This window comes from Aulonocara stuartgranti, assembly GCF_965226115.1.
Source record: "Aulonocara stuartgranti genome assembly, chromosome: 1".
NCBI classification, from domain to species: Eukaryota; Metazoa; Chordata; class Actinopteri; order Cichliformes; family Cichlidae; genus Aulonocara; species Aulonocara stuartgranti.
In genome coordinates, this window is record NC_138939.1 from 29144775 (window position 1) to 29151091 (window position 6317).

General features: G+C 39.8%; 2 long non-coding RNA genes across 2 annotated transcripts; both read left to right on the forward strand.

Annotated features, from left to right (window-relative positions):
• Positions 1-4735: 4735 nt before the first annotated feature.
• LOC309712828 lies at positions 4736-5510 on the forward strand. Its single transcript, XR_014278388.1, has 3 exons — positions 4736-4801; positions 5216-5306; positions 5434-5510. It is a non-coding gene; the product is annotated as an uncharacterized lncRNA (long non-coding RNA).
• Positions 5511-5514: 4 nt separating this feature from the next.
• On the forward strand, positions 5515-5903 carry LOC309712867. The gene is made up of 3 exons (XR_014278433.1): positions 5515-5588; positions 5676-5731; positions 5832-5903. It is a non-coding gene; the product is annotated as an uncharacterized lncRNA (long non-coding RNA).
• The last annotated feature ends 414 nt before the right edge of the window (positions 5904-6317 follow it).

Below are 6317 nucleotides of genomic sequence, written 5' to 3' on the forward strand. Positions count from 1 at the left end.
AAAGTGCAGGGCTGCATCAGACAGCCCCAAACGGCTGGAGACATTAAACGTGACTCTTTCATCTCTTTTCCTTTCTTCTTTTCTTTCAAAGACATTATCCCTCATATCAAAGCATGTTACTGAACTGCAGCAGCCATCTAAAGCCACAAAGCCTCGTTGTCCGACCCCATTTGAGCCAGTCAGAGGTATAACATCCATTTTTCTTCTCTCACCCTTTGTCTCAAGGAAGGTGTTAAAAACAAAAATAAAAAGGTGGAATTGAGAGAGCCCCTGCAGCTCTAAGGGTAACATGTTGGAAACTGAAGAAATCATTTTCAACCCATCGAACTGACAAGAGAAGATAACTCCTCTACTGTCAATCAAACCGAGGTGGAGGTGAGAAAACTATGTTGGCCTGTCAGGGTGCTAGTGTTACAAGTACTAGCCTGAGCCCTAAAGGCAACACAACCATCGCTACTGATGTTCTTGAGATAACTGAAGGAGTTGTCAACACATGCCCTGCAGTGCTACGTTCAAATCTGATTTCTCCCTCTCTGTCTGTGTTTCTTTGTGCTATTACATTTTCATCTATAATGTGCTGGAAAGTCCTGAAAATCAAGACATCTTCAAAACCTAAGGAGAACTTTTTTTTTTCTTTTTAACTAAAACTCAAACCACAGAAATGTTGGCACCAGGGTTTGCATTGCATTGCACCTAAAAAACAATGGAATACTGTGCATATTGCAGATATTACATGCCAGTTATCCTTGCATCTACAGTGCAATTCTGACTTTACTAGAACAATTATTTTTCAGAGGCCTTTAAAATCACGCCTAAAATTCAAGCATGACCCATTTCACCCTTTAAAACACCCTGACACAGGCACACTGTAATCAGTTTAGTTATTTGGTTTCCTGTCTCTGAGGCAGATCTTCAGAGCAGTAAGGAAATCCATCATACTCATGACATCCAGTAGAGCAAGGACATTTGACAAGAGTTTGAAAAGTAATTTTAAAACATCTGTGATTTTAATTAAAAGTAAAATGTGAATATCACCCGCGGCTGTGGGATGTGGCTGTGGCTCAACAGCATGGTGAGAGTTGAAGCTGGAGGGTTCAGGGTGGAGGGCAATACCAGAAGAAGCTGGGCTGGTAAAGCTGGGGAGTATTTTATAATTCTCCTTCTCTTGCAGTACTGCGCCGGGACCAGGAGGAGGCAGTATAAGGAACAGCCACCAACGCTGCAGGGGCCATGCTGGGTAACCACTGAGAAGTTGCAGCATATACAGGGAGTGCAGAATTATTAGGCAAATGAGTATTTTGTCCACATCATCCTCTTCATGCATGTTGTCTTACTCCAAGCTGTATAGGCTCGAAAGCCTACTACCAATTAAGCATATTAGGTGATGTGCAACTCTGTAATGAGAAGGGGTGTGGTCTAATGACATCAACACCCTATATCAGGTGTGCATAATTATTAGGCAACGTCCTTTCCTTTGGCAAAATGGGTCAAAAGAAGGACTTGACAGGCTCAGAAAAGTCAAAAATAGTGAGATATCTTGCAGAGGGATGCAGCAGTCTCAAAATTGCAAAGCTTCTGAAGCGTGATCATCGAACAATCAAGCGTTTCATTCAAAATAGTCAACAGGGTCGCAAGAAGCGTGTGGAAAAACCAAGGCGCAAAATAACTGCCCATGAACTGAGAAAAGTCAAGCGTGCAGCTGCCAAGATGTCACTTGCCACCAGTTTGGCCATATTTCAGAGCTGCAACATCACTGGAGTGCCCAAAAGCACAAGGTGTGCAATACTCAGAGACATGGCCAAGGTAAGAAAGGCTGAAAGACGACCACCACTGAACAAGACACACAAGCTGAAACGTCAAGACTGGGCCAAGAAATATCTCAAGACTGATTTTTCTAAGGTTTTATGGACTGATGAAATGAGAGTGAGTCTTGATGGGCCAGATGGATGGGCCCGTGGCTGGATTGGTAAAGGGCAGAGAGCTCCAGTCCGACTCAGACGCCAGCAAGGTGGAGGTGGAGTACTGGTTTGGGCTGGTATCATCAAAGATGAGCTTGTGGGGCCTTTTCGGGTTGAGGATGGCGTCAAGCTCAACTCCCAGTCCTACTGCCAGTTTCTGGAAGACACCTTTTTCAAGCAGTGGTACAGGAAGAAGTCTGCATCCTTCAAGAAAAAAAAGATTTTCATGCAGGACAATGCTCCATCACACGCGTCCAAGTACTCCACAGCGTGGCTGGCAAGAAAGGGTATAAAAGAAGAAAAACTAATGACATGGCCTCCTTGTTCACCTGATCTGAACCCCATTGAGAACCTGTGGTCCATCATCAAATGTGAGCTTTACAAGGAGGGAAAACAGTACACCTCTCTGAACAGTGTCTGGGAGGCTGTGGTTGCTGCTGCACGCAATGTTGATGGTGAACAGATCAAAACACTGACAGAATCCATGGATGGCAGGCTTTTGAGTGTCCTTGCAAAGAAAGGTGGCTATATTGGTCGCTGATTTGTTTTTGTTTTGTTTTTGAATGTCAGAAATGTATATTTGTGAATGTGGAGATGTTATATTGGTTTCACTGGTAAAAATAAATAATTGAAATGGGTATATATTTGTTTTTTTGTTAAGTTGCCTAATAATTATGCACAGTAATAGTCACCTGCACACACAGATATCCCCCTAAAATAGCTAAAACTACAAACAAACTACAAACTACTTCCAAAAACATTCAGCTTTGATATCAATGAGTTTTTTGGGTTCATTGAGAACATGGTTGTTGTTCAATAATAAAATTATTCCTCAAAAATACAACTTGCCTAATAATTCTGCACTCCCTGTAGTGAGAAAATAACAAAAGAAACATGCAAACAACGCTGCTACAGCCCACAGAAGGCATTTATACTAGTGTATCCACTGGAAATAGATTTTTCTAAAAGGAGCAAAAGAAATGAATTTTTAAAAAATTTAATTCTTGTTAAACTTTATAATGTCTCTATTTAGAAATAGTTTCACTTGTTGTATAAACTAAACACAATCCAACCTTTAATAGTGTTGTTAGTAATACTTATGTTTACCTCTACTGTTTCATATCAAAATGCTGTCTAAGAAATGTTGATTCATGTAAATAGACACTGTTAGTGAGTTTTTATCTTTGTTCAGCAGGCACTTGCTGCTCACTGTGCAACTGGCGAGTTTTTGCTGCCACCATGTGGCACGAGTGTAATAAGGCATGTAATGTTTCCGTCTCAACAGCAGACCTGTGTGGTACACAAAAACAAAACAAAACATTGTTTAAGTGTATATCCATTTTCAACCTCTTACAGAATTTCCCAGATAAACCTTAACCCACAGCTGAGATTATAATTAAATTAACAGCTAAAACCTTGATATGAACATAACAATTAATAATATGTCACCACCTTCCCCATTAGGCATATAACAGCCCTGCACACTGGGCTTACATCATACTTTAATCAAGATATCATTATTATTTAATCACATTCGCTCAACAGTGTCACACAAATATGACACATACTTGAAGTGACCTGTTCAGCATTTCATAAATCATATTTTTTTTTAAAAACAAATCAAAATATAACAAAACATATTAAACATGAATATGTACCAGTTAGCATAACTTATATTTGGTTTTAATGAGAGTTAGGCATGCTCAATTGCTCAATACTGGCATGTTAAATAAAAAAAATAAAGAAAAATAAATATGTTTCAGTTAACCAGTATAATGAATCAGAAACGGAACGGTGATTCTGATAACAGGCCTCGCTCAGAGCTTGTTCACAGTCTGATCTTGCTGTGTTTGGTTGGTCAGAGCAATATACTGGAGCCACTAATCTCAGAGAATGTCTGACTTATGAAATGTATGATTTAATAAAAGGAAGTTGCAAAAAATAAATATAAATAATTAATTGGTGTTTGACAAACACAGAGTGCTAAGAGTGCACTCACACTGAGGCATGTCAGCAGCCACAGATCTGAGTATTCCAACCAAATCGACAGCCTTTGTGAATAAAGAGAAAAAGGTACAATTGCACTACCAGCGGCTATTTTCCTTTATTACAATCATATAGACCTAACAATTTATCTTTCTGACAATGTAGGTTGCTTACTCAACCAAATAAAATATTATATATCTCATAAAGTAATTAAAGCTCATTAATCCTGAAAAATCTTAATCTTTTTTCTTCTCCTAAAGACGAACAACATACTTTATGTCTAAAGTCCTCCTACTCTGTGGGATTTTATGAGCATGTCTGCTGCACATCATACGCTGCAAACAGAAAAGTGGATGAGACTGAGAGTAAAATTCCAATGTGACTCATAATTGCACATTATGTCAAATATACCAGCCTGCTATTTGCATTTACAGGGCAACTAAAACCCTCAGAGAACATATGCATAGAAGAGCAAGCATTTCTTAGTGGCTGATATCAATTCTCACTCGCCTGAGCCCCATTCACACACTCATGACAATATGCAAACCACTGTATTGCTGCAGTTGAGCAATGCGAGAGGTATGAGCACTCTGGTTGTTGGAGTTGTTATCAGACTATATAAATCATGGACACAAACAAAAGAGATCTGCCTCATAAGGGTTCTGCATGGAAAAAAGAGGACACTAAATTGATTTCACAGCTCATCGCAATTTATTCCAACTTTTTTTCCTCTTTCCTGCTCGTAAACAAACGGTCACCTAGGCAACCGGAGCCTCGGACATCCGCATGGGACCGGCTGGCAGCTGCATAGCGATGTGCGAGGACCAAATAGCTTCCAGTGTGTACGCAGCTTAATGGTAAGTAGTGTCGAATCACGTCAACATAAGAGAGATTAAAGCTGGAACATTTGAAGAGCATTTCAACCCAACCCAGATATTGTACCTACCGTTAGCGGAGTTGTTTACCTTCTGTGCGCATGCGCTAGGAACACGTGTACGTCATAAGGTGGAAAGAGCAAAGCATTTCGTATGACGTCAAAAATTCGCAAGATTAACTTAGCAGCAAGAAGTCTCGATAGGACAGCATTAACTGCAACGAATCCCGTTTATCTGACTTTACTGATTATTCTGATTATTTGGTGAAAGTAAGTACCAAATCTTTAAAATATGATTTCCCAAAGAAGGCAACAAGGTCTGTAAGACTTTGTTGCACAATATATGTTCTATATTTGTATTTAAAAAAACAATTCTTTCCATATTTGTCTTTCACAGCTATGCTGAAAAGAAGCAGTCGGTTACAGTCTAATGGCTATTATAATAGCACCGGCGAACCAGTCATCTCCTATAAGGAGAGACTGTATAGGTAAGTGTTTGTATGCATATTTTTTTGCTGTCAAACGTGTGTATACACCCATGTCATGTATGCTTTCATTAAACAGTCAGCAGTTCTCAAGCAGACTTTTGTTCTCATTTGGTTTTATTTCATTCAGAGTTTTCAAAAGGCGTCGATTTCATTTCCGAAACGGCGAAGAACGTCACTTTGAACATGACTTGGAGCATAAAATTTGCACAAGTGACGCGGAGCCTGGATGTGGCTCAACAAAAAGAAAGGCATTTCTCCTCATCTTTCTGGTCTTCTCTTTTGGTAAATGATCCCTTTCCACAAACCATTACATCCTCTCCAGTAGCAATATGTGATTTTCTTATCACATGATTTCTCTTCATCCACCAGGTCTACTCTTCAGTCTGGCAGTTTTCACCGGCATCCCCTCTGTCATCATGACAAAGGTATGGCGTACTTATGCAGTTTAGAAGAACAATAAAAGGAAAACAATCCTGAACAGAAAGTAATATTGTAAACATAAACAAATTCTTTTTGCAATTATAGATATTCACTACAAGCTCCAAGCAGGCTTGGAAACAACTCGAGGAGCTTCAAAGTGAACTGGCCAGTCTGAAAGAGAAAATAGACTTTCTAGTTCCGGTGGCAGACAGGATGCCAAACTTTGCCCTGGAGTCACTCGGTAAGTCAGAAACTCAAACTGTCAGTTAGGTCCAAAGAAAATATGTTGTTGTTTTGGAATTTCTTTCTCACTGTTTTTTATCTATAGGAGCTAGAATAATTTACGATAAGACGTCAGAAAGCTATCCCCCTGATAAACCGGTGCTACGAATCTTTGGTTTCACGTTGATTTGTCCCAACCAGCGACCATACAGAAGCCCAAGAATCCTTCTTGAGGTAAAAAAAACGTATTCCACAAAGCAAAATATGTCATGATATAACAGCCCGACTGCTTTGCCCTTTACTCAACTCTATTTTCCTTTTGGTTCCCCTCTTTAGGGCCGGGCACCAATGCTTCCAGGTCAGTGCTGG